The 20,259-nt window shown below is 35.1% G+C and overlaps 1 protein-coding gene across 2 annotated transcripts in view; it reads left to right on the top strand.

Moving 5' to 3' along the window:
- LOC140141864 (uncharacterized) overlaps positions 1-20,259 on the top strand; it is a 125,136-nt gene that overhangs the window by 27,431 nt on the left and 77,446 nt on the right. The gene's annotated exons all lie outside the window — the stretch shown is intronic.

Genomic DNA, 20,259 nt, shown 5'->3' with positions numbered 1-20,259 from the left:
TGCTTAACGTTTCAAAATCTGAATCGGAAATTAAATTTCGCTCCTCCCAACCAGACTGAATGTGTACTACTATTATAACCTCCATACTTAATTCCAAACTTTGTAGCCCAATCTCGGCATGATACATTGGATTTATTTATTAAGAAGTTTGTACTTTTGACTTGTAAAACGTAAAGTAACAAGAAAACGAAGTTGTTGAAACATTGCACCTTCAGGTGCAGGTGATGTTAACCTCCAAGCATTCCCCATAGTTCATGGTTAGTTATTCCGGTTCTAAGCCACATGTAGGTAGCCTAAATTTCTTGTGTATACGCCCTCGAAGTATAGGCGGAACTCCAGAGAACCTCATATATCAGGTTGGAGCAGTCTTATTCTTCCAGGTTTTAGCCATTTAACTAAAAAACTGCAGTGCAGCCTATTTCGTAATATTGATGCAGTGACATGTCACGAAGGCATTAATTGTATATTTCCATAGCCCTTGTGGTTCTTAATAATATGGTTAATATGTCAAAACAAAAGTTTTGGTCCTTTTCCCCTTCCGGGAAAAATCATGCACATGTGGGGCGAAAATGCAATTCCACATCAAGTCTCGGGATCTCCTTTGTAGAACACATCGACTGCTCAGTGCCAGAAGTGGGTAAGTGCAATAGCTGCCATGTGTAGATGACTACAATATACTGTGTGTAAATTGCCCGCTCACAGAGCCAGGGCGGCCATTGCACCTACCCACTTCTGGCACTAAGCAGTCGACATTATCATTCTTCTTGTGTGTCAGGTTTATTTGTCTCCATCATATTTTGTCAAATCGTGCGATTTTACAAACGCGCGCGCAAGCTTTGAGACAAACCTTTTTTTTTTGGCCTAACCTGCGGTGTTTGCACCTAAATATGATGGAGACAAATAAACCTGACACACAAGAAGAATGATAATGTCGACTGCTCAGTGCAAGAAGTGGGTAAGTGCAATAGCTGCCATGTGTAAATGAGTACAATATACTGTGTGTAAATTGCCCGCTAACAGGGCGGCCATTGCACCTACCCACTTCTGGCACTAAGCAGTCGACATTATCATTCTTCTTGTGTGTCAGATTTATTTGTCTCCATCATATTTAGGTGCAAACACCGCAGGTTATGTGTTTTTAATATCTTCCTTTACTTAAAAAATTATACAGAACGAAATTATCCATGGTAATAGATGTATTTCAATAGATTTCTTTGTACTCAAAATAAAACACATTCGTCTTTTAACATGGAGACATGGAAATAAAAACCATGCATGGTATTCTACGCTAACCTGGACATTCAAACTGACTTGATGCAACCATGCATGCAGCCACCCGATTCCGGGCACCCGATCAGAAGGGGAACAAATAATGGAAAACTATTACAAAGTTGTCATGCTGGTTCCTTTTCTTGCCATAACTTATTATAGTTTTCAGTTCAACTGACCTGGGAACTTTCCCAATTTCCGGCATAAATGCAATATATTCCAGATAAAATCACTCTCGTCAGTGGGTGCACGACTGATCTTAAAGTAAATGTCTTATAAATCATATGATTTCAAAACTTGTATTGCGTTTTTCTGTTGAAGTGGATATGCCTACGATGAATAATTTCATGATCATTGTTTGGTAAGGGACCGTTCATAAATACTTTGGTGGGGGGGCTGGGCACTTGAAATTTTTGGAGTCAAACTTTTTGACCCCCTTCCAGAGAACCTAAAACTTTTTGACCCCCTCTTTAGACATACAAAACTTTTTGACCCCCCCTTTCCAAGAGGATAAAAAACAGTCTGGGGAGGAGGGCTACTCCATTTGTTTCCTGAAAACATGAAAGTTGAAGGTGTTTTTCACATGCTGTGACTTGTATGAAGTTTAATTTCAATTAATGCATTCTAATTTGTTGAAAATACATTGTGTCATTCTTACATAACCAATAATTAAATATATAAAAGTAACACAAAAAAGGGAAATTGACAGTGGCGTAGCTAAGGCTTGTGGCACCCAGGGCTAAGGATAGGTGTCGCTCTCGATTCTTGAAATAATTATTGCGCGTGGAGCACATGAAGTTGAATATCGGTCTTTATTGATCTGTCGAAAATTTTGACTTTCATCGCTATAGAGGGGTGAAGAATCGATGCTGAATTATTGGTCAATTCGGCGCCTCCTGAGAGTGGCGCCCAGGGCACATGCCCCCACCTGCCCCCCGTCGCTATGCCACTGCTAATTGAGAGCAAAATCTAGGCACATGCTCAAGATTTTTAATACTTAATACTAATTTATTATGGGCGTATAATATAGCCAGCTTTCTTGGTGAGAGGGGCAAAATATAAATTTCGGGGCAAAGACAAATAAAATAGCTGGTTGCATCATTTTGACCCGGTATTATCAGTGGGATACATACATATACCCAGCGCGCGTGACAAAAATATATTTTACACTATATTTGGCCATAAGCGGGGTGAAAAAGGGCTTTATTGGTACATATTCGCGCGTAGCGCGCAAAATTTGTTTGTATGCTCTTGTTCTTTTGGTATTTTCTTGTTTAAAACTTTTTTGTCCCCCCTCCTTTTAGTAACCAAAACTTTTTTGTCCCCCCCTTTGTGCAACTCAAAACTTTTTTGTGTCCCCCCACACTTTGCCCAGTCCCCCCCCACCAAAGTATTTATGAACGGTCCCTAAATAGAAGGGTATAGTTCTCGTGAAATATATTAATTTCAACATCGTTTTGACGATGTTGACACATTTTAGCCTAAGTTGCCCAAAATGTCTTGAAACATGGTTTGATGAAGTTCATATATACAAAGAAAGGAACTACACAAACTTCAGTAAAATGTATACCCCATGTGTCGGCCATTAGTCCAGATAAGAAAAGTTCACCACCCAAGAACTTAATCACGGTAATATACTAGTGATACAGTTGGTCATCACGATCATTGCAGAGGAAAGGATAATTATAGACATACTGTGCTATTGTCAGGATCATGCAGATATTTTTAAACATTCTCTGTCAATGTTCCTGATTCAGGACAACCAATTCAACGAATCCTAACCATTACCATATGCATAGGATGGATTGCTTACTTTGATAACATTGCAAAGGACTTGCTCCATCCTCTTAAATACTAAAATATATTTACACTAAAAGTAAAATGTCCGATTTTATAAAGCTGCTCATGTTGCCATTTTTAGCGCTCACAAATTTTTGCGAATTTTAGGATAGCATGTATAGTGCTTACAGTAGAATAAATAAGTTTGCATAGTACTGTTTTATATAAGTTTTAATTAAAAGGATATCCATGGGCTGAGCAAGGTCCAACCATTGCATGTTCAGTTCAAACATAATTTCCGTATGTCCCTTATCCTATATAGCTACCTATCAAACTAACTTAACTTAGACATTAACATGATTCAGGTCACCGAACTTGATTTAAAGCATACTTTAAAGTACACGGTGCACTATTACCATGATTACCCCGATGATTACGCTTCAATTAACACATTAACGCCTTTTCATATCTATTATGATTGATATTTAACAGCAATAAATGCAATTTCATACAAATTTCAGTCAGTGTGTTATCTTTACATTGATTATGTGGGAAATTCGACTTAATGCTAATAAGGTTCTCATAAATGCGCGATGTTGAAAAGTTGCAGTTAGTATTCTTTTTATCCGTTGCAAAACGTAACACTGTAAAAGTGAAGGGTGAAAGTTAGTTTCATCTACCACCATGTTAATCACCGTATTAATAAGCATCTTTTTTTAAGCCCATCATTGATTGACACTGACAGTTTCAAATTAGTGATACCAATGTACGCTGTCGAATATTTTGGTTACTGAATGGTAAACACCAATTCTTGATTGATTGATTTCAAAGTTATAACTTCTGGAATCGTTTCAAAAGGGAAGCACTGTATCTCAAACACCAAACCTGTCCAATCCCTGCTCATCAGCATTTTTCATCAATCTTCTTTAGAATTTAATATGGATTAACGTGAAAGTATAATAAACATCTCAAAAAAAAGCAACTAACAAAAAGGGGGTATTGTATTACAAATCTGTAAAACGCGTTGGAAGCAGAATTTATTTCTGCGCATGTTGACACCTCATTTGATACGATAGCCCAGAAAACAATAAAACACCGGTCAATTTAATGTAGTGAGGTCCAGATTTGAAAGTTGCACTTACCACGTTGCTTACAAAGAATACAAAAACACTCAGATATCATTACACAGATTGCCTTCCATTATACTGAATACAAATTAATAGAATTTACTGCAACTTTCAAATCTTGGGTTACATGTACGCTGTGACGTCAATATTTAGTCAATTGCTACAAATGAGGTGTCAAAATAAATTCTGCTTCCAACGCATATTTACAGATTTGTAATCATGTACAATCGCCCGTTTTTTAATAATAGCCATTATTTAAGGGGGGGGGGGGGTAGTTACTGTTTTAAGATGTTTATTTACTGGACCCTTTTGCATTAAAAAGATTGGGATTCATCATGTTCATTAGAACCCACCTCATCCTGTAGCAACTAATGCGAGGTGAAGATCGCTCTGTGGTAAGATTTAGGTTTGATATGATGTGGTTATCATTTTTGTGCCGCACATTAACATGATTAAGTAGGGCTATTAGGGTTTGTCCTATCCCAGGACTTTCCTAATCATGCTTATGTTATCTTATTGGCTTGCAACCAAAAATGGTTTGACATTTCCTGTTCAAAGAGCGTTTATCTTCAGTTGACCGAAATAGCAGCATGTCATGCAGACAATTATTGCTAATATTGTTACATTTTGTGGAATATTTCCTCCTATACGGTTACTCCTTGATTCAATCTAAATGTTTACACTTGTTACTTGATTTAATGTATATTTTTTATTTGCTTTGTGTGTGGGGAGGGGTGAGGGGGGGGGGGTGGGTGTTTTATTGGTAGGTGTATCATGGGTAAGGTGCGTGTTTGTGGTTAGGGGTGTACAGTGGTGTGTGGGGTATCAATCAATGTAATACAGTTGCACACATGAAAAGACATGCAGAATCCGGGTGCAAAATTCTACTCTAATTTTATGAATAGAATAGTTTGCACCATCTAGGATGTCTGTCTCGTTACATAGGTAGCTGGGTGAAAGGGTACGACCTTTGACCGGGGTATTTTCGTGTATTTCAGGGTCTTCAGCAGAATTATAACTTGGTTCCTAGCCTTAATCACAAAAAATGCATTGCATTTGAAAACCGTACAATATCAGACTTTGCAACTGGACTATTGTTATCACCCAATTCATATTGCACGGCACACACTCGAATACGTACTACTGGTCTTTTTTTTTATATCCATTTTAATACATGGAGCAGATAAAGTCTAAGAAGTTAACATGTCAATGAAAATCATCTCCGCCAAATACGATTTGACACCTTTTCCCCTATTCTTAAATATTTAGTTCAGTTATGATTAGCTTATCCACTTCTTAACGAGTTGAATTGAGACGGACATAGTGTCCTACTGCCTGCGTTCTTATCCTAGTTAAGAGTTCCTTGTTTCCACAACAACCCCATATCCACCTGGGCTGGCCAGCTCTATTTTTATCAACGCAGGATATATCTCTTGATGTGTTTAACGCAAAGAACTAAGCAGCGCAAGGCAACAAGGCTTTCCTGAAATTTCCTCAAAAAGTAAATTTTTAAAGTTTTCTTTGTTGCGCTCCTTCCTTTACATAACAGATTTGAAAAATATTGTGATAATGTGTTATACAAGAAGCGATGAAATGGTCCGTTGATTGGTTTCCGTCGGAGACGTTATAGCTTATTGCATCCATTGACCATTAAGTTTTATTTAAAATGAGAAAATGAAAGTGGAAAACTAAGCAGCTTGCGTGAGTAGGAAACTGACCCTTCTCGCCCTAGAATAACTTTTACCTGTTGATGACAAGCCAGCTATGCTCAGGTAGTGATCTGAAACTTCTCAAAGGCTTATGGGTGACAGATTTCGCCTATGGAACTTTTGCGTAAAAGTGGTAGAAAATTATGAGGTATAATGCTTTTATATGAAGAGTCAATATTTAACACAATTTGACAGGGGGCAGGAAGTGTATCTAGATCGATATAGATAAACAGATGAACATTTTGGGCACCTGAACTTATTACATAGCAAGTATGACTAAGGTGAATACAAATTACACAATATTACCGACTATATCTCTTCATCAAAACGAAACAACCTGTCCAGAATATTTGGTGCCCAGCGACCCCTTTTGTCTGTAATATACTTCCTTTAAAGCATTAATTAGTCACAATTAATCTATTGTTTTATTGTGCATAATCAAGGGTAAACAAATCCATTACGTGTGGTGGGTATTCTTCACGGTTGTTAGACACGTTGTTTGACTGCAAGGTAACCAACCTGCAGCTTACACAGAATTGAGTCATTCATAAAGGCATAAACTTGTAATGAATATTAAAGTGAAAGTTTTAAAAGTTGTAACTCATTGATAATAATTAGTTAATTCAACTGTTCACCTAACCTTGATCTGGTATCACGACACGAGTGACCAGCCAGACATCTTTTGTTTCTAAACAAAAAAGAACACGTAAGCTGTAATTCAAATTGAGTCATTGATTATTTTAATTGAAAAGATCAATTAATGATTTCATTACTTTATTGTTAAATTTTGCAACGCTAAGCAAAATAAAATAGGCATATTCAAGGATAGTAAAAGAATAGCTAAACAGTGAATCACAATGCTTGAAGAATGAAATAAAATGGCACTTTTATATGGCAGTGTGGTATACGATGACTAACATTGTGCGTATCTCAGGTGATTTGTGTTTTTACATAAAAAATGCGATATTTTTTGCTGGGAAATAGCAAAGGAATATTATTATTTTATGATTTGTCTTCAGTTTGAACTTTGATATAATAAATTAGACTAATCATCTTTTAGACACATTGCACGTAGAAAATAACGTGTTTATTTATCAGGATTTTTACTTAGTACTCAAGATTTTTGCTTTAGAAAGAATGAAAATGGCACAAAATATGGAAATATTATTTAGCTATCTGTCATTGGGCTATTCTAAAAAATGGATCGATATCCGGACTTTTTGAACAATTATGATTGCAATCAAGACTTTCAAAGTGTCTAAATATGATCAAATCCAACAAAAATAGTTCACAGTCGAAAATCCTAAATTTCACGTCTCATTTCGGGTAATTCTGTGATTTTTTGAAACACATTTGATTGCATTTCTACGCCTTTTCCACCATGTCCATTACCATTGGAAAGTGGAATTCCAGTCTTTTTCAGGAAGCAAACCTGGAAATCCAGACATTCCTTTTATCATGTTTATTAAAGAATCTCATTGTCATATTCTGATTGTATCTCTGTATCTATCATGGTTACCGTAAAAAAGATTGGGTCTGATGGACCATGTATATGTTCTTTTTTTCCCTTCCACCAGGCCCTAGACTACCCCGTAGTCATGGTAGTCCACTTGCCCATTGTGCATACTCTGGATATTGTATTTAAGCTTAAAACTCTGATTTAATTAATGTGTGCACAATTGATAGATTTTCACATCTGATCTTTTCAGTCACCCTACTCCCTCTGTTTGTTAGCTTCCCAAGTGATTTTAACCTGGAATTTCGCGATTAATAAACTGGCAGATTCTAAAATCAGAATTGTTCAGTATTGAAGTGCCAATACAATTATGACATTATGATATGTTGCATTCAATAAGCCTACGTACACTTTATTTTTACTGTCATTAATATAATTATATAAACTTTTTCATAACAATTTTATACTAGTATTTTGATGTAATAAATATCAGTATAATTTCGAGTTCAACTGAATGCTTTCATCATGATTAATAACATGTTTTATTTATAAAGAATCGACTATGGCATAGTCTAACCAGGCCCAAGTATATACAGGTGAATAGAAAAAAACCAAGAATAGCCCACTAACAAGACAATGTCAACTACAACGTGTACAACATATTAGTATTAGAAACAAAACATTTATATCAATATTTTCCTTATCAGCTTTAGTCATCAAGTGTCGTGAGTTGACGTTGTTACACAGGTCCAGTCCCAATTCGGGTGGAAATGTTCACTTCTGGTTAGCTAGTCTAGACCTTCTTTTTCCTCTTTCTCGCTCGCTCAGCCAAAAACTGCCACAATGAGCGATAACGAATACACATGAGAATAAAAATAAAATTTTAAGCATTAAAGTTTACAAGAAAATGAGCACAGACATGGTAATAGTTGGCTGTATTGTTATAGTATGACTTATCTTTGTAAGGCAATGGTGTTTTCTAAACTCAAAATGTCGATAATGTCAGTTCAACGATGACAGTAATAATGTTGCAAGCAAGCTATTTGTGTCCGCTGTAGAAACCAAAACAATGATTCGAAAAAGTACAATTTACGCTCAATGTCAGTTCTTTCGATATTTGTTTATTTTTATACAAAAAGTATTTATAGGTAATGTAAACAAATGGAAACTTATAATGTTTTGTCAGATCATATGTTCATATCATTTTGGATTCCCAAGTTTGATTTATATTTATTTTTGAAAATGGTTAATTCAAGTAAAATTGTTTTATTTGCAAGAATCGAATTAACGGTATCGTGTAACGATATCAACTGACATGTGCCGACTATTGAAAACAAATCGCAATTTATATTCAAGTGCGTGTATTGCCTAATTATTATAAAATTTGTGTCTTAGCAATATCATGAATATCGATATGGAGAGTGTGTTTAGTAAGACAAGCACAATTTCTTTGCAGGCATTGTGTTGTGCAATGTGTTGGGCGCATGTGTTGTAAGGTAGTAAGTGTCTTAGATTCTGTCTTCAGCCAAATGTGTCCCTGAGTGTCACACAGAGTATTTATATCCCTTAACTAAATCGGGAAAACCTAAATCGGGAAAACCTAAATCGGGAAAACAAGATGAGCATGATGAGTATTCCACCATGACCATGGCGCTGCAAAAATTACCCTCTAAATCAGTACAATTTAGACAAATTCCGTAGGAAATTGATAGAGTTCAGTAGGTGTAATGGACATGCTCCATACCAAAGTATACATCCACACAAATGATTGGACGCCATCAATTTCTCGATGTTTATGAAAATCTTTAAATAAATTATATGCAAAATAGAATTCACTTAAGGGATCTGGAATGAGCGTTTTGAGCGTTTCGACAGTATTTTTATGGGACATGAGAGCACATTAGACATATCAAATTGCATTCTGAATACGAAGAATGTCTTTCTGATATCAAATAATTTTCATTTTTTGAAATTCACGATATAATCCAAATTTTATGACAAATTATTAAAATTTGATATTTTTCACATTTTTGATATATAACAGTCCTCGAAGTAATTTGATAAATCTAATGATATATTTTAAAGTGTATGCAGTTGGGAGGAAAAGCCGACGATCAATTGAAAATTTTGACCTTTCATATTGAAGATATGGATTTTTTCCCAAAAACACCTAATTTTTTTTGGTGTTTTGGGAAAAAAAATGCATATCTTCAATACGAAAGGTCAAAATTTTCAATTGATCTTCGGCTTTTCATCCCACCTACATACACTTTAAGTATAAATCATCAGATTATATACAAAGCAGGATCCAATGCACAAAGTCAATGTTCAAATGATGAAGATTGCACAGAATATGAAATTAAAATAAATCATTGTCGAACAGAAATGTCTTCAGAGCCGATTTGAACTGAGATATCAAGTCTATTGCACGGATGAGTGGGCAGTTGATTCCATAATTTTGGCGCTGAAACCGAAAAAGAACAATAATGCCATATGTATCTGTGCGTACGGAACCGAGTGGGGGTGGTTTCAATTGTACACGGAAATCTAAACATACATGTTCCTTTACTATTCATGGTTTTCCGACATTACACGAACACATGATTAGTTTGCATTAGATTTCCGTATAAGGGTAATTCCAAACGCATCATTCCGCAACGCGAAGTTTGCATATGAATTTCTTTTTGATGCAGCATCCAAACATGTAGGTGAATAGCATAATGGAAACTATTTTTTGGAAAAGAGAAACTCTTCCAAACCACCCTAATTTTCAGTAATTTGCATATGCAAACTTCTTCTCGTTTCGGAATGATGCTTGGAATTGCCCATAAGAGTCTGTGCAATGTTACCAATATATCTCCTTTCCTAAATTTCTATTTACTCCTCCTACTTGCGATTGGTCAGTGGGCGGGATCAAAATTTCAAGTAAAGCATGATATTGGGTGATAACGACCAATATCATGTCATAAACATCTCCAAAAAGTAACCAACCCCCCTTAAATAATGACCATTATTCAAAAAACGGGCGATTGTATTAAAAATATGTAAAATGCGTTGGAAGTAGAATTTATTTTTACACATTTTGACACCTCAGTTGTAGCTATTGACTAAATATTGACGTCACAGCGTACATTTAAATCAATGTAACCCAAGATTTGAAAGTTGCAGTAAATTGTCTTACGTAATTTTGTATTCAGTATAATGGAAGGAAATCTGTGTAATGATATCCGAGTGTTTTTGTATTGTATGTAAGTGCAACCTTCAAATCTGGATCTCACTACATTAAATGATTAAATTGACCAGTGTTTTATTGTTTTCTGGGCTATCGTGTCAAATGAGGTGTCAAAATGCGCAGAAATAAATTCTGCTTCCAACGCATTTTACAGATTTGTAATACAATAGCCCCTTTTGAGTAATGGTCATTATTTAAGGGGAGTTAGTTACTTTTTTTGAGATATTTATATCTTCAGGAAAATATATAATTAAGAAATGCTAAATACTACATAATTCAAAGGTTGTTTCTATAGATGATTCTGCATTACCATATTTTGCCATAAAATGATATAATGAGCAAAGTATGAGTGGTTAGATCAAAATTCTAGCTACATATTATGATAAATATCTTATATTTTTGAATCAGTCACATATGAAAAATATGTATCAACGAAAATGGTAATATATACGGTATTAATCGAAATCATTAATCTATCAACCATAATTAAATCATCGATGCACCAAATCAAAAGTTGTTCTTCGAGTTCTATATTTAGCAATAACCTGTCAAATGTTTCTGTGCTAACCGAATCCAAAATTAGACACCTCAACTAATCTTTGTCCTTTACAGCCATGCACTATTGTATAGTGAATCTGTTTATTTTTGGAGAGTCATTCGCTTCAATTAGAAGATAGCTTAAATGAGTTTATGCGCTGTCCCTACAATGTTAAAAATACATTACATGGTTAACATAGTTAAGAAAAATAAGTTAGTTATTGGTTAGTGCTTGTTTTTCCTACAAAATATTAAAAGTCAATATTATTACACAGGAAACCTATTTGCACCATAATAATTGATCGATTTACACGATACAGCGTTTCAAATCGCTGCGATTGAAAATGCAATTAAATGTATTACACAAACAACAACACGAAAACAGTGCAATAGGATACACTCATAGAGAGATACTACATTTAAACAAACTATTTAAAACAATTAATTAATGATTAACTTTTTGTATTTCAAGCCAAGTGTACTATTTAAGTTGGCAAAACGTGACCTGAAACATAATGATAAGGCATGTAAGGTGTTTAATTACTTTGGTCATATTGGTTATGTATAATAGGTTGGTGGTAAAGTATATATTTATTTTTAACAGTTGATTATAGTTTGACCAAAGTGTGGTTAAAAATGGCATTGATAGCTGTACACTTTGGCTAAATATTACTAATTTTGTTCATGTCATCACGGAACGTGAGAATTATATGAACAATTAGACACATCTCACTCGTATCTGTTAAAACGTAAATGAACAGGCTGTTGCACAAAACCACAATATGGCTTAATTCGGATATCTATTAAGCATGACAGTAATGTGTTTCATAATAATAGACGCTTCTCTAACCGCAATTAATGCGTTACAATAATTTAAGTAACATTAATTACGTTAATTTAATTCAATGTCAAGTGACGTCAATTAAGACATGGGCAGTGTAGTCAGTATGCTAAAAATTACTTTATCATCAGATTGACCATTAGGGATGTCATTTCATCAGTGTCTGGTCAAGATCATCCTTCGAATGGCGATCTTACATTAACAAGATCGGTTTTACTATTATTGGGTAAATGAATATTCATTTATCATGCTTATTGTGCAAAATGAAATGTAGCACAACCCAATGAAACCCCTCCCAACACAACGTTTTATACAAGAAACCCCAACACAACACAACACAATACAAGCCTTTGCATCGGGGCCTGAGATTGGAATTCCAGTTTCCTTTCTCACGAAGTAAGGGCTAAGAGTAAAATTGTACAATTGTGTTTGGGAGTGGCCTTCTCTCTTTTCACTTTTTCCTAGCTATTTTCTTCCATTTCTTGCTTTGTTTATCAAAGCTATCTAGGCCAGCATGCATATATTAGCCTACACTGGCTATCCAGGCTTGTGCATTTGTATGAGCTTGGAACGGTCCATGGTTTTCCATGGATTAGCATGTGTTCCTCACGGACCAACCTGGGTAAACAAACAAACAAACAACACAACCCAACGAAACGCATCCCAACACAACGCATTACACCAGACACCCCAACACACCCCACACCCCAACACAGCACAACACAACACAACACAGCACAGCACAGCACAGCACAGCACAGCACAACAACACAACACACATTACACGCCCAACACACAAGGCATTCCAACACACCCCATACCCGCAACACAACACAACACAACACATCACAACACAACACAACACAACACACATTACACGCCCAACACATTACACAACACATTGAAGAAGAAACAAGTGAACAAAAATAAAACGAAACAAAATATTAGTAAACAAAATAAACAAATGTCTGATGACACGTTCAAGCTGATCAAGTACTTGTTTAACAAGTTAGATTCTCGTCGAATTCCTGTTAGCACGACAGCACTTTCTTCATCTTAAAAACTTAATTAACACTTTGAGCAGAAGAAGGTTACGCGGATATCAGGAATATAATGTACCATGAAAGATTTGATTTGTGCTCTACAAGAGTACACGTATAAGCTGAGCACAAACGAAATATTAGAAAGAAAAGTCTTGATGTGTTTCAGAGGTTTCTAAAATTCTTAAAATGGACTTCAGATCTGGCGTGATATTGTAAATTACAATATTAAGCTTCATATATATAAGGCAAATCTATTCCGGTTCTCTTTTTATTCGTATACTACTTGTAAATATGATACTGCTTAAGACCTACAGCGTTGAAACCAGATTCTGTTCCATTATTATCATCTGTTGTTCTCTCTTCTTTTTTCCTACTTGTTAAAGAAGGTTGTGGGCGCCGGAAATCTCATGGGCCGAATTATTTACTTTTCACGATCTTAGTAAGAAACAAACTCCTCACCTATGTGGGTTATGGGGTTAGCCAAGCAGGTCTTCTTAGTCTGTTACTAATTATTGATACTACCATCTGCGACAGAAGATTCAAGAATCCCAAATGACTTATCTAATGTAAAAGACACATCACCATCTGCAATAAATTCTAAGATTCATATGGGCGTTATCAACATTTTCCCAACAGAAAAGTATCTTAAATTGACGGAGCTAAACTAATTAGCATTTAAAGGGTACCTTTGTATCGAGATAAATAAGTAAAATCCTGTACTCTCACTTGAGAATATATTTTTATAACGACGAGATTTACAGAATTTTAGTATAAATAAATGTCGAGAAAATGCGATAATTTTCGAGAAAATGCGAGAAAATGCGATAATTGATTTATTATACAGCATAATTTGAAACCAACAATATTTGTTAAAAAATAATAATAACAAAACTAGTTAATCAGTGCGGTAACATAAAATGAAACAACTTAGTTTTTCAAGACAAGTCCAGTTGAAATACCCCTTATATGGGACGTATCAAGAGCTATCTAGGTTTGTTATTTTCCTCACCCAGTTGGTGGGCTGATCCACTACACTCAAATTGCAATTCAAGCGGATCAGCGCATCATCTGGCTGAGGAACAGACCAAACGTATTGGCTCTTGAAATGTCCCTAAAGCTAAGTGTTTCAACTGAATTTGTCTTGAATAACTATTTAATTTATAAAATTATTTTTAATTAAAATAAATATTCAAAGCGGGTATAAAACTTTTGAAAACATTCGCTATAAAAGCTTTCCATACCTACAGCACAGAAACTGTATCATGATTATGGGCGTCTACATTTGGCGTGTGCCTTTTAAGCGTCAACACTATTTATTTTACCAATGATAAGGTACCATTTGCACTCACCCATTTACTGTTTTAATTAAACTGCAATATGGCAGTCCATATAGCTTTCATTGACCACTTAACTTAACTAATGAATTCTTCCGCCGGGTGTACTATCTATCCAGGGAATGTACAGCCATATTGACACACACACACAGCTTTCCACTGGCCCCCTGAGAGTGTGGAGGATTTCCCGCATCAGGCGGTCATGTTGATAACAAGAGTTCTAAAAGTTCAAAAAGTAATTTCTTAAAAAATTAAGCTGGTCATGTAAGTGAGATTGTACCGGAGATTGCACCTACAAATCTTAATTTCTCCTACGTCAAATTGTAACAAGATATGCTAAATATTGGTTTGTTTTTTAGATATTTGAATTTGGTAACCTCAAACTTGATAAAAAGACGACATTGATTGAGCATCATCACTTGAGGAATAACACACAAACAAATAAGCTTAAGAAACATGGTGGCCACACCTAAATGCTCAACTTTGTCCCACAGTGACTTTGTCTATTGTATTTTAGGTCACTCGCATCTGTCAACATGTGATTCGACAACCATTTTGTGATAATACCTTTCTGTCATTAATTTTTTGTGTATCATACCAAAGGATATCTTTTAATCCGTTGTACATGATATTTTATTCAGCAAATAATAAAGGCAATTATCATTAGAGCGTCATCGGGGTCAAGACTAAAAATTTATCCTACTTAGTCTCATATGAAAGCTTTACCACTGCTGGGATCAAAATATTTCATATCAAATATCAACCCCGATTATGGTTAAGAGTTAATGGATTGATGCATTGAACTCAAACTATGAATATGTTGAATTTAAAGTTTTAAACTGGCAAATTGCCTAATAAACGTACGAAACATGGTGGCCACACCTAATGCCCAATAACTATTAGTGGATCGTAATGTTGTTTGGGCATTTTAGGCAAATTTGAGTACCATATACTTAAATCAGTCTTTATATGTAGACTTTTTACTAAAATCAGTATTGGTGATTTGTTGTGTTTGTTTTTACTGTTTATTGTGTGTTTCAATTATACAGGAAGCCAAATAATTAAGGTACCAGTTGTGTTCACACCTTGTAGGCTATATCCTAAAGACAGATATGTCATAATTGGAACCAGCAGCCAATATAGCTGCATCTTTTAGCTCGAATTGAAGACCTCATTTGTTGTAATTGTTCAAGAAATAAACACACGACGATCCAAAAACCCAAGGAAGATGCCAATTTAAAAGTTTGCTCCATATGATGCCCTATTGATTTGTACACAACGCGTTCGCGAACAAGAGAACTAGCGCCGTGCTTCCATTGATTAGTACGTTAAAACTAGCGTCGTGCTTTCATTGATTAGAACACAAAAGTTCAACTTTTGATTTCGTTTCTTCATTTAATAGGTTTTAGATCACTGTTTCTTTAATTCTCAACCAATTTCAACAAATAAGGTCTTAAATCAGAGCTAAAGAGTACAGGTATTGGCTGCTTGTTTTAATCTTACGTATTTGTCTTTATTTAGGATATGCAGAGATGAACACAACTGGTACCTTAATTTTTTGGCTTACTGTATTTTACCCAAATTAAACAGTTACGTAGTGTGATGATTTTGAGTTCAATGGCTACAAACATTAATCATTTTTGCAGAATGTAATCGTTCTTTATTACAATGACTCGATGAATCTTACGGATATATAAAGCAAAATGCACGTATTGGGTCACAGAATGATAGGAGAAACTCTCAAGAGTACTGTTAAGTGACAAATAAATTCAAACTGGGTGAGAAATGTGATCATTAAAATTCTTCATAAAATTAAGTTGAAGGGTTAGATCTGAAACCACTTTATTTTCTAATTTATGCTTTGTTTAAAGTATCATGACTATAGCATGGCATATTTGTTTGCTTATCTTTGCACAAAAATATGCATTGAATTTATACACATACGGTATTTCTTTAATATTCAGCAACAAAATACGCATATGAAATTTCACGATCGCTATACTGTTTCATGTAAAATGCGTTGTTGTGTTAAAGCCGCCATTTTCGAGATTACCCCGTAATTAAATCTAGGCATTGTAAAAAGTTTCCAGTTCAAATTCTGTGATACAAACCATGAATGTCCAGATGTACTTTCTTATCTATTCTATACCCATATGATTTTTGTCTATGTTATTGGATGATCTGATATTATGGATATGGCTGTCCGGTTCCTTATCAAATTGATAAATAGTGGACATTTTTGAGGTCAATCACCAGTGGCAGAGACAGCGTATAGTGATATTCATTAGACATGTTAGAGTATCAGTCGCGTATTCCAACAAAAATGTTGTCAATGTGATGGGTGAGTGGGAACCATCTTCTTCATGCACTTATAAGAGTATAGGTTCAGCAGATTATGCACAGGAACTGAAACTGAAACTTGTAACATCATCCTCTGTGCTCAGGGAGTTTTGATCTTTGAAATGGGGATGATTGAAGCCCGGGATTGAAGTCCACATTATCACTGATATTAGGGAAATTATTTCAAGCAACGGGATACCATACGATTCAAGTAAAGCTTATGGTTCGATTCATAAAGAAACAACAACAACTAAGAAACAACAACAACAAACAACAACAACAACAACTTGTCGATTGTCATTGATACCGGAAAGTGTCCGGTACTCAAGGTCATTTGCATCACAACCCAGCTGAAGACTGAAGGTTTTCAGTCAAATCGACTAGGAGTTTATAGAGTGTAAAAGGTTGATTAGCCGTATCCCCTACTTAAGGTCATTAGTAAGCTTACGAGCATTAATCCTTTCAATTAATCATTTTAAATTCTATTTATACAGATAGGTATAATTCATTGTCTTGAAGGGACTATTGACCTTAAGCACAAAGACCCTTAATTAATTTCCTTGGGTTACCTAACTATAGCAAGTATTACGCTTTGATCAGTTCCTTACTGTAAGACTCTTTAATTAAATAAACTTACAACGTTTCTACATAGGCAATTGGAAGATGCAAAGAATGTGATTTAAACCACATTTGCATCATTACATATTCCTAACAATTACCAAAAAGTATTGATAGAATTGCAGCCAGCAAAAGAATCAAGATTGCAGTTCTTTTCAGCCCTGTATATCCTAACCAAACATGCCAAATAAAGATATGTCGTAATTGGAGTCAGCAGGCAATAACTGCATCTTTAGGCCTCATTCGTGAGTCAAGAAATAAAGACACAGTGATCCAAAATCCCAAGGAAGATGCAAATTCTAAAGTTGCAGATTGCTCAAAGGCGTTATCAGATACTGAGCGTTATCTATAACAAGAGAACTAGCGCCATGCTTTCCATTGAATAGACGACTGGAATGAAACTTCGTGGGTTTTCTGTCACTGTTTCTTTAGTTCTCAACCGATTTCAACAAATGAGGTCTTAAATCAGAGTTTAAGGGTATATGTATTGGCTACTGGTTTCAACTGTGACATATTTGTCATTGTGTAGGAAGTACAGGGGTGAACATAACTGGTACCTTAATTCTTTTGCTGTATGTGTTTAGTGGAATTCTGTAATTACTATATAACATGTATTGAACTTGAACTTGAAATATACTGCAAAGATAGTTTGCTCTTATCATCATAGGTGCTCTTTGTGTTTTAAAAAAAATCACTACCCCGGAACATATTTGAGGACCAAAATAAATTGTTGATTGCAGATCGTGACAATATGATTAAGTATTTTGATTATACGATTTGCAGGTGCATGTCTTTAAAAATAAAGTAGGTTTACTAGTATTCCAAAGCATTTACTTAGGTCGAAACAGTCAACAAGCAATCATTGTTGTTTGTTGGAAACCACCAGCATATTCAAAGCGTGTTTAGAGAAATACTTATTATTGGAAATAGTTTCATTAATGACAGCCCATAAAACTCTGAAAGCTTCTGAAATATGTTTATTTGTTCAAACCACAAATTATTTCTTTACAGATACACTTTGACTACTAGTAGTATATTTATCTTTACAAATAACTTAAGTACTTCCACATGGAACAATATACAAAATTATATTGGTTTAAAATTTAATGTGTACTTTTCCTAAGTTCCGAAACTCATTAGCAAAAGTAAAATAAAATTGAATAACGTACTATGCCAGAGCATAATATAAAGAGCAAAATAATAATAATACGGTCAAGCAACTTCCACGATTTGTGACTCATCTCATTAAAGAATTAAAGAAAAAGTTCTTTGATTATCCTTTTTTATGTCAAAACCATGAAAACGGTGGTGTAACATGGTCATTGACCAAGCGATTTACTGTCTGCATTCCTTGATCAAATAGGCATTGGCACCTGAGCTGGATAAGAGAAAGATTTGAGTCTATTTGTCATGATTATATGATGAAACCGCACCGTCTTACTACCATTTATTTGTCAGCGTCCTAGCACAATGCATCCGATTATCGTTTCATTACTTGATTGCGAATTTACAGTCAAGTTGGGCGAGTAGCAAATAAATAAATGGTTGGGAATAATTACGCCTTTTACAGAAAGAATAATCACAGTAATTTACTCCTTTTGTGTTGCGTTTAAGACTGTCAAGAATTTTCCCAAAGAGGCATGTGTATTGTTAAATAATTTACGAAGGATTTGTTACAAATTTTGCTATGGTATTCGGTTGACTGATTGTATTGTGTTAATAGAGGTCATGATTGGTATTTTGTACTATGACATGAAAATTAGGTAACTTGTTTTGCAGTAGGGCGCGTAAACAATATACAGAAACTTATGCGTAGAAAAAAATAAAGGTGGTCGTGTGAATATCAGCAAGGCTCAGTAAATTCTTTGAAATATAAATAAGTTAATATTTATGCTCTACCTCTACGTTTCAACCTCGAGTAATTCAACAATTTACCTCATAAAAAGTACTCTTAGGGCCTAATATATAATTTAAATTCTAACTCTTGAGGTAACCGGTGCATGTAGATTTGCAAAATATACTAGAACTGGTAAGTAAGTAAGACAATATGAAGGCACGATGACCATTTTCTATATAAAAATAAATTTAAAGTGTCACTTTCGATACAGTCTAAGATCAATCACTGTATAAATCTGATATCAAACCCATGAGATTTACAATTATACAACAAATCATAGCTCTATCTCCCCGCAACAGGTTCAACACATATAATAATAGACAAAACACCATATCCCTGATGTAATGCTCTATCTGCCCGCAACATGCAGGACATCAGGTGCTATATGAAACCCCATTGCATCGCCAAATTTCCTCAAAAACAGACCATCAGGTGCAAGAAACCCCAAATCACTTCTGCAACAGCTTCCTCAACGTAAGGACATACCCTAAAATAAAACAGGCAGTGGCGAGTCATTGTAGATCTGTATGTGGCAGGTGGATGACAGGACACTAACGTCCTGGAGGATTGACCTCGCCATGGCCCAAATAAATAGCCTCATTTCTCATGGCGTAGTTCAATATCCCAATTCAACCAATTTGACTTCCAGTTGTCGGGTATGAGTTTTTGTACCCACATTCAAAGGTCATTCTCTGTATGTATGTACAAGTATATTGGAGTAAGAACTATGTCCTGACAGATGAGTTTCCTATAATAGGCCTTAGTGGGTTATTCCTGACCATTTCATCTACGATTGAGGATCCAGTGCTTCCTCAGGATCTTATCCTCTCTGTAATGGATATAGATAACCAGATAACCAGTCTTAAGAACTCACCTGTGGAAAGCTATCATCACAATAATTTGTGACTTGCTAAACTTGTCTTGCTTTTTAAAGATGATTTATCCTTTATCACTGGACATGATCAATGGACGGGAAAGCACTAGAGCTTTATTAATACTATGGAAGGACGTGATTAGAGCAAACTAAATACTGAAAGTGATTGAGAATATTATGATGATAATGATGTTGAAAATTTC

The sequence above is a fragment of the Amphiura filiformis genome, chromosome 20, assembly GCF_039555335.1.
Source record: "Amphiura filiformis chromosome 20, Afil_fr2py, whole genome shotgun sequence".
NCBI classification, from domain to species: domain Eukaryota; kingdom Metazoa; phylum Echinodermata; class Ophiuroidea; order Amphilepidida; family Amphiuridae; genus Amphiura; species Amphiura filiformis.
This window is presented reverse-complemented; position numbering and strand designations above follow the sequence as displayed.